The sequence below is a fragment of the Patella vulgata genome, chromosome 5 (genome assembly GCF_932274485.2).
Source record: "Patella vulgata chromosome 5, xgPatVulg1.2, whole genome shotgun sequence".
In the NCBI taxonomy this organism is placed as follows: Eukaryota; Metazoa; Mollusca; class Gastropoda; family Patellidae; genus Patella; species Patella vulgata.
Window position 1 is genome coordinate 72,212,528 of NC_065883.2, and position 9,480 is coordinate 72,222,007.

Sequence of the window (9,480 nt, forward strand, 5' to 3'; positions counted from 1 at the left end):
AGTTAAAATAAGGCGAACAATTTTGAGGAAATTCTTAAGTTAAATCTGAGAATGCTTTGTGAACTCGGGGCCTTTTCTTCGGGAACACCTCTTTACAATTCGTTTATAATTTTTTCGGAAAGAAAAAAAATAAACTTGGTTGCTCTTCTCAAAAGCTTTTAGATTCAAATTTGTAAGTTTTGAAATATTAAACAAAACATCATATACAAAATGTGAGGTGGCGTGGACGGCCGAATGGTTTAACTCATGCACATTGGATCAGAAGGTCTGTCATTGAGTCAACTGGTGCGGTTTCGATTCCTCGCCTGTACGTAACAAGGAGTAAGGTCGCCTGTCCAACTTCGTGGGTTTTCTCCGGATCCTCCGGTTTTCTCCCACTGCTAAAAAGAAAAAGACTCATACGCGCAAGCGAATTATTGAAATAAAAAATTGAACCATATTTTAGTCCCGAAATGACCTAGTTTATGTCCGTAAATGACCTGTCGAGTGGGCGTTAACCCCTCTCTCTCTCTCTCTCTCTCTCTCTCTCTCTTTATCAAGACCCTAACACATGACACAATTATATGGAATACAAGTTACTTAAAAGATTTATTTATGGCGACGTTTCGACGAGGAGTCTCTCGTCATTATCAATGTGTTATTCTCATCCAGTTACTAAATAAAATGCCGCTTAAACAAATGATCAAGATCCTAAAGAACTGAAAATTAACTTGTTTGGCCTAAGTCTATATTATTACGGCTTCTGTTTATCTGTGTAAAGCTGATCTCAATAATATTATCCTTCGCTTAAGAAGCTGATATCTTGTTAATTAGTATTTGATTGTATACTACATTGAAAAGTAATTAATGACACGTTTAATAGAAGAGAGATCAACAAATCTTAAAGAAATTAGATTACCTACGGATTCACATATAATCGTCTACTAAGAGTGTTATTATAATGGCCTTTTGTAATTAATACGAAATGAATTATTATAATCCCGTTTCACTAATAAACAATTACACACAAATGATATTTCTTTAAACAATTATTTAAGCATTTCAGCATATTCTATGGGATTTGTTTAAATATTATATTGAACCAATTCTTGTATATGGTAAGCATGATATCGGTGTTTCGTAAACTTTCACCGTTTAAAATATTTGGTGAAGATATAACCGATGTTGGAGGGTTGGGTGGTCGAATGGTTAAAAACTTAACGCGTGCACATTGAGTCATGTGTTGTGGTTTCTATTCCCCACGGGTTTTGTTCGGGTCCTCTGATTTCCTCCACGGCGAAAGATCCCTTAAAATTGAACCATATCCCTGAATTGACCTAGTTTGTGTCAAGTGGACGTTATCCCCCTCTCTCTCTCTCTCTCTCTCTCTCTAGCCGATGTTATGTTCCACTGTTAACACAGTAAGCAAATTTCAAAACTGAAATTTGTGAACAACCCGATTTCCGCTTAATCTTTCCACACAAGAGTTTAATCTCCGAGAGGTTGACCCATGACTGATTGAAAGAAACATATATACCATATAATCTATTTAGTCTTAGAGAATAAGAAACATTTTTTAATTTATTTCTTACTGATACAATGAGTGCCCCGTCTTATTCAGACAGTTTTATGTATTTGTTACTGAGACAATGAGTGCACCTCTTATTTAGCACCCGATTAGATTTTATTACATACTTCGAGAAGGTATTTGTTGAGTAATAAAACCTTCTAGTAGTTTATCGAGGGCTGGCCGTTCTTACCGCACGGTACAAATATTATCACCACTAGAAGCAACAAATTCCAGAACAAGCCAGAACTCATACCAAAATGGCCGCTTTATACAAATGAGTATTTAGGGGAATACTAACCCGAACCCTAACCCTAACCCTTTTAAGAGAAGTAAAAACTAAATTAGACCCAAGTTCAGTCTTTTAAAAAGGCTTAGGGTTAGGGTTCGGGTTAGTTATCCCCAAAATTCTCATTTATATAAAGCGGCCATTTTGGACTCCGGAAGCACCCGAACCTCGATAAACTACTAGAAGGTTTTATTTGTACCGTGCGGTAAGGACGGCCAGCCCTCGATAAACTACTAGAAGCTTTTATTACTCAACAAATACCTTCTCGAAGTATGTAATAAAATCTAATCGAGTGCACCTTGACAGTTTTTATTTAAATGCTACTGAGACAAAGACGGCACCTATTACGTAATAATTTATATTTAATTAAATAATAATAACTGCATGGAATAACTAATCCATTTGGTATGAATTATTAACAAATGGAGTTCCGGATACAATTCTTGAAATATAAATAGCTTTTCTGAAAAAAACTTTTAGTGTGAAACGAAATGAAATGAAATGAAATGGGGTTTAACGTCCTATTGTTCTACTCCGACTGGGCGAATCCATATACACGTTAAAGATCGCTTGGCTGGTTGAATTCGAACTATAGAAGAGACTGGTTAACCCCACCTCACCCTGGCATTGTCTACCTCGACCCCTACCCACACACTATATTGTCCACGTAACCGTAGACGTTAAACACTGCCCTGTTTTTATGTGATCGGGTCAGGATTTAGGAACATATCAGGTTAATAATGTGGAGAAGGATTAATACATGTTTAAACTAGTTTCTGGAACCCTTTCCAACCTCGTGGGGTTTCTCTCATTGCTAAAGACCACTGCCCTTAAGCGAAATGAAATGAAATGGTGTTTAAAGTCCCATTTTTCTGCACCGACTGGGCTAATGAAGACGGACATATACACCATGCAATGTGCTATGAGGGAAATTGTGCCCCGTTCAGTGACGCTTCGGCCTTCTCTTATTTCGAAATCCAACTGTCGATAATCTAAAGTTGATGAAATTAAACACTCATCCATTTCGTAAATACTCAATTAAAACACAGTAACGTGAGAATCTGTGAATTATACAAAAACATGGCGTCTGACTTCCAGTGATTGGCTTTCCTAATTTATAAATAATTTTATAAGCAGACGACATGGGGTCATCCAGACTGACCAAACAAACAAAATGGAGAAATTTGCACTGACTGTCAGGATATCAAATATCGTAGTAAATGACCCACGAATGGACACTCGACTAATGTGAGCAAACATTCATGGTAAAATAAACGCAGACGTCTAATCTCCCGTCGCCAGTATGGCGGGAAAACTAATGACATAACCCACGTTCTTGAAATTCAGTTATCACTGGGCCACCATTTTGAAAATAAAATGTGAGTTCGTGTGACTTCCTCGCGGTTTATAGGAGACTAAAACAATAGAAGTTTTATTTTCATTGTGGGATGCGACAGACCATCAAGTTCTAGCTTTGGAGGAAGTTTGCCCCTGTGGAGAGAGAATTTGAAATTCAACACAGATTCTTCTCGGTTTAGGGGGGTGGATGGCCGAATGGTTAGCACGTGCGCGTGGTATCATAAGGTCTGCCATTGAGTCAACTGGCGTGGTTGTACGTGACAAGTAGTAGAGTCGCCTGTCCAACCTCGTGGGTTTTCTCCGGGTCATCCGGTTTCCTCCAACTACTACTGATCTATACGCGCAAGCGAATAATTGTAAATAAAATTGAACCATATGTTAATCCCGAAATGACCCAGTTTGTGTCGGGTGGACGTTAACCCCTCTCTCTCTCTCTCTCTCTCTCTTTTCTCGGTTTATATCAAGATTTAAAGTAACGATACCTCGATCGTTCGTGACCACAACACAAACGTCATCCCGATCAATTAGGACTATGCTTTATATTTTGTTTGTGTGAATTAAAAGTGGACGTGAAAAACTAACACCGGGAATATTGCTCTCATTTTCTCTTGTGGCACAAACCAAACTAACTGGTAGTGCACGTAAAATATCCCTTGGCAGTTTGAATTCGAAATAAGAGTAGGCCGTAGTGCCGATATCCGGGCAAAATTCCCCCCCCCCCCCATATAGCACACTTTATGGCCTATCCCATCGTCATTTGCTCTTTTTTGATGCATAAAGGTAGAACGTTAAACCCTCATTTCATTTCTGCATTTGGGTCTTTAACGTGCACTATTTATTGTAATTTGACTATTCTATAAACCTAGTCCTTGAAAATACTAATTTTACAAAAAAAAACTAAAATATTGTCAATTTGTGATTTGAATATTTTATAATCACAGTCTTTGAAAATTGGTTGGAATTTGACTATTTCATAACATAATCTCGGCCTTTAGAAAGACTATCTCTCCAAGGACTCTTAAGATGTTGGGATGGGGGGTGGCGTGACCGAATAGTTAAGGCGTGAGCGTTGGACCGGAAGGTATGCCATTGAGTCAATGGTTTGGTTTCGATTTCCCGCTTGCACGTGACAAAGAGTAGGGTCGCCTGTCCAACCTCGTGGGGTTTCTGCTGGTTTTCTCCTGGTCTCCCAGTTCCCCCCACTGCTAAAAAGACCCCTACGCGCAAGCGAATTATTGATATAAAATTGAACCATTGAACGTTAAACCCCGGCTCTCTCTATCTCTCTCTCTCTCTACACTAGAATTGTTCCGAGGCTGACATGTGGTGTATTCGGCTACTTCGGACCGGGGAGTAACATAAGCCTGGTGACGTTGGACTACTACTTTCGGTTTCAGAGTTATGCTACTTCGGTTCATAGCAATACCCGAGCTACACCTGGTCAACGGCGAGTATTATATAAAACCTAGCGAATCGTTTTTATTAGTGTATTATAAATCCTCAGAAGACTGTCAAATGTTGTCAATTGTGATTTAACTATTTTATATAAACCTCGTGACTCTAGTGTAGTAAATTAGATATTAATATCGTAACCTATGTCAAAATGTCATTTTTACAGCACGTAAAGGGGTTTCTATAAACTTGAAATGAACAGTGATTATTTTACAATTATTGATTATGTTTATATTATGTCTAGTCAATAAAACAAATCTAGACAGCTACTTTAAATCTAGGCCAGGATATTAAAGTGAAGTTGTTCTTGTTACAACTAATCTAGACAACCCTTTTCAATAATATAAAATATGAACTAGTTTGGAGCTTTAAAGTGGGGAGAGGGCCCCGTTAAAACAAATCTAGACAGATCCTTAAATTATATAAAATATAATCTAGGCCAAGACTTTAAAGCGAGTCTAGCCCTGTTAAAACTAATCTAGACAGCCCCTTTAAATAAAATAAATAATATAAACTAGTTTGGGGCTTTAAAGTGGGGACAAAGCCCAGTTAAAACTAATCTACACAGCCCCTTCAAATTTTTTTAAATATGTTAAAGCTTTAAAGTGGGGGTGACCCATATTAAAATTAATCTAAATATATCCTTTAAATAATATTAAATAATTCGGGGGCTTTATTAAAGTGGGGTTAACGCTGTTGAAACTAATCTAGAGAGCTCCTTTAAATAACACACACTATAAAGTGGGACAGGACTTTAAAGTGAGGGCTGGCCCCTGTTAAAACTAATCTAGAGAGCTCCTTTAAACAGCAACTGGCCGAAGACTTTAAAGTGGGGAGTGGCCCCTGTTAAAAGTAATCTAAACAGTTCCTTTAAATGAAATATAAACTAGTCCGGGGCTTTAAAACACCTTATTCATCAGCATAAAGAACTTTCATCAAATTCTTGTAAATAGTTCAGACAGAGAACATGAAATGAAATGGGGTTTAACGTCCTACTGTTCTGCTCCGACTTGGCTAATGAAGAAGGGCATACGGCGTACAGTGTGTTATGAGGGAGATTTTGTCCTACTCCTAAATCGAATTCCAAATGCCAAGGGATCTTTTACGTGCACGCCAATGTATAGACAGGACCTTGGTTCTTTGTCCCATCCGAACAACTAAACAGCCGTCCTTGTCAGGCCCTCTGACACTGACAAGGGGAAAGCACGCTGGAAAATTGCGATAAAATTTCTCGGCCAACACCGGGAGCGACCCCGCGACCTACTTGCTAGCGAGCCAGCGTCTTACTCACTTAGCCACTGTTGCTCCATTTCTGAATGTACCCATAGTGCTGCTGTGTACAGTTTCTTGAAGTACACTATGTATTCCATTAATGTTTAAAAAGAAATCCACGATTTGTTGTTGTTTCGTTGTTGTTCTCGGGATAAGGCAGTGACCATACTCCTTGCATGATATACTAGAATTTGTCACTGGAACCCGGAGAAGACCCACGCAGTTTGGCAGGCAACTTTACTCTTGACATAGGCATACTTGGACCGAAATGCTACTTGAGGAAACCCACGAAGTTTGTCCGACCACGTTGGTTTTCTCCGGGTCCTCCGATTTCCTCCCACTGCTGAAGACCCCTACGCGCAAGCGAATTGTTGAAATAAAATTGAACAACATATGTTAGTTCCGAAATTGCCTGGTTTGTGCATGATATACTAGGATCTGTCAATGGAACCCGGAGAAAACCCACGAAGTTTGGCAGGCAACCTTACTTGGACCGAAAGAAAGCTACTTGACTGAATGAGAGACCTTATGATCTAAAGCTCACCCGTTAAACCATCCGAACAAGTATCCTATAAATGATAGACTATAGTAAGATACTCAATGGCAGGTATTTCTTAAACATACATTATGCAAGAGCTAAATCTGTCTATTGCAGTCCTTTCTTTAGGCATGAAATGTTATCTAAATTATTAATTAGACATTAATTAACTTATCCAGACTGCGATGTTTATTGGATTAAGTTCCAATTTGCTGTTCGACTTCCATTCATAATTATAAATCATGAACTGGATGATCGAGACTATGTTTTTGTATCCGACCAACGTCAGTAATGATGATCGAGTCTAGGTCGAAAATTCAATAGCTAAATTTCGGTTCATAGTGAGAGAGAGAGAGAAATGGGGTTTAACGTCCACTCGACACAAACTAGGTCATTTCGGGACTAACATATGGTTTAATTTTATTTCAATAATTCGCTTGCGCGTAGGGGTCTTTAGCAGTGGGAGGAAACCGGAGGACCCGGAGAAAACCCACGAGGCTGGACAGGCGACCCTACTCTTTGCCACGTACAACCGGGGATTCGAAACCACGCCAGTCGACTCAATGACAGACTTTATGATACACCGCGAGCACGCTAACCATTCAGCCATCCAACCCCCCCCCCCCCCCCCCCCGGTTCATAGTGGATCAATTATCTAGTTTTTAAAACTATTATAGTGTGAACTGCCAGATCTTTATCTAATCTACCATAATGTATCTTTAAGTATCTATTATGTATTTATACGCCTGGATAATCACAAGTAATGTCCGAGTATATAACGAACAATGGAATATGACACGGTTCTGACTGGTATTAATTACAGCATGTATTTATCTTCTAATATGGCCGATTGAATTTCCATACAAGATCGGTATACGCTTGTCAGATTCTGACTGCTAGCGTGAATGATAAGGAAACGTCTTTATAGAAGAAATGCCCCGCGGTGAACCCCCCCTTTCCTCTAATATCCAACAACCTACCGATTTTACACATGGTGACATTCAAAACATGATATTAGGTTGCTGTCGGTTTCAATCAATCATACGTTATGTCATTTAAAACTTTAAAAACAAATCTCGTCCACGCCTCTGCCATCTTTTATACTTAGAAAAATAGCCGCATTAACAGCTTTTAATAGATGTGACGTATGACAGCGCGCGCTCTTAGATGTCATCTTTCCCACCCTTCTTTGAAACAATTTGAATATTACAGACATATTAGTCATAGATAAGACCACTGAATTTTTAAAAAGTATATATAAATATGAAATGGGGTTTAACGTCCTACTGTTCTGCTCCTAAACTGGTCTAATGAGACAGGCATACGCCATACAGTGTGCTATTAAGGAAATTTTGCCAGGGCAGCGGCACTATGGCCTACTCGAAGTCATGATGTGTACACAGGAATTCGGTTTTTCGTCCCATCCGAACAACTAGACAGCTTTCCTTGTCAGACCCTCCGTCCTCCACCACTTTCAAGGGGAAACCACGTCGGAAAATCCGATGAACTTTTTCGGCCAATGCAGGGATCGAACATGACAATGTGACCCCCAGGATAACGAGCCAGTGTCTTACTCACTTAGCCACCGTGGTTTCTATATGATGGATTCCTAGGAAAATAACAAAGAATAATAAATAACAAATGCATAGATCTTTAATTAGAAGAAGAACAACAACAACATCAAGAAGAAGAAAAATTACGCTGTGGGTCCAAAAGACTTGCCACGCATAGAAAATAGACAATATTGCCCAAGAAAGCTAAAACCCGATCATGGGGTCAGTCAATCATGCATCCTACAGTGTTTCGTTTTGTTGCAACCAACAACATTAATTGGAACTAATTCTCACATCCACACAAAAGTGTCAGATAAATGTGCCGAAAGCAACAACACGTCGTGTTGCTAATGACATCAAAAATCAAATTAAATATTTGTTGTTTGTCATCACCTCCGTTAAAACGAAAGTAGATCGTCAACCGATTTTATAGTCATTATCATTTATGCTAATTCGGTAATTACAAATAAACATACGATAAAATCTTACAGGTGTTCCAGCTTTACTCCACAATGGCCGGGTTTTAAGTTTCTATAAAAAAAACAACAACACATCTTTGTGTAAATGAGGGTGGGGGGGCGAATGGTAGGTCATTGAGTCAGGTGGTGTGGTTTCGATTCAGCGCTTGTACGGGACAAGGGGTATGTTGTCTATCCAACCTCGTGGGTTTCCTCCGGGTCCCCGGTTTCCTACCACTGCGAAAGAGCCCTACGCGCAAGCCAATTATTGAAATAAAATTGAGCCATGTTATTCCCAAATGACCTAGTCTCTCTCTTTCTCTCTCTCTCTCTCTCTCTCTCTCGATTATCAAACCACTATAGCTCTGTTGTGCGTGGTTAGATTCGAAATGATATTTTTTTTTTCTTAATTTTTACACAAAGGAGACGAAAAGTTTTCGTATGGATTTGTTCTTATGATTGCCAAAGCAGATTTGCAAATACGTGATTGTTAACCCCACCCAGCCCCCGACGGGAATGATTGCATAAATTTGGAAAGAACGGGAATTTACCATAATGAAAATTACACTTGATCGTAGAAGGTCAGTTTTTTTCCAGACACAAGAAAAGGGAATTTTAAATCCATCTAGTGTCAGTCAATCAAAACATAATTTAAAGGAGACAATGATCCGCCTCTCAACATTCGGCCATTACACAAGACAGGGTTGTTTTATTTTCCATTCATAGAAAATGAGCAAATGATTGATCACTTGACCTGATAACAACATGGGCGGATTGTCCTTATGGAAAACAAAGAACAATGTGTTGTATATAAAGTAGTTTCTAATCCTATATGTTTATTGTTTTCAATGTTTACGTGTCACTGTGTATTATGTTTTATATCCCACCCTCATCTTTAAACTACCGTTCAATAACATGGTATATAGAATAACCCACGGTCAGTCAACCACACAGGTTGCGCAATATCAGGATTGTTCTGTATTTAATCCACCATTTGTTGTTCATCCAACCAA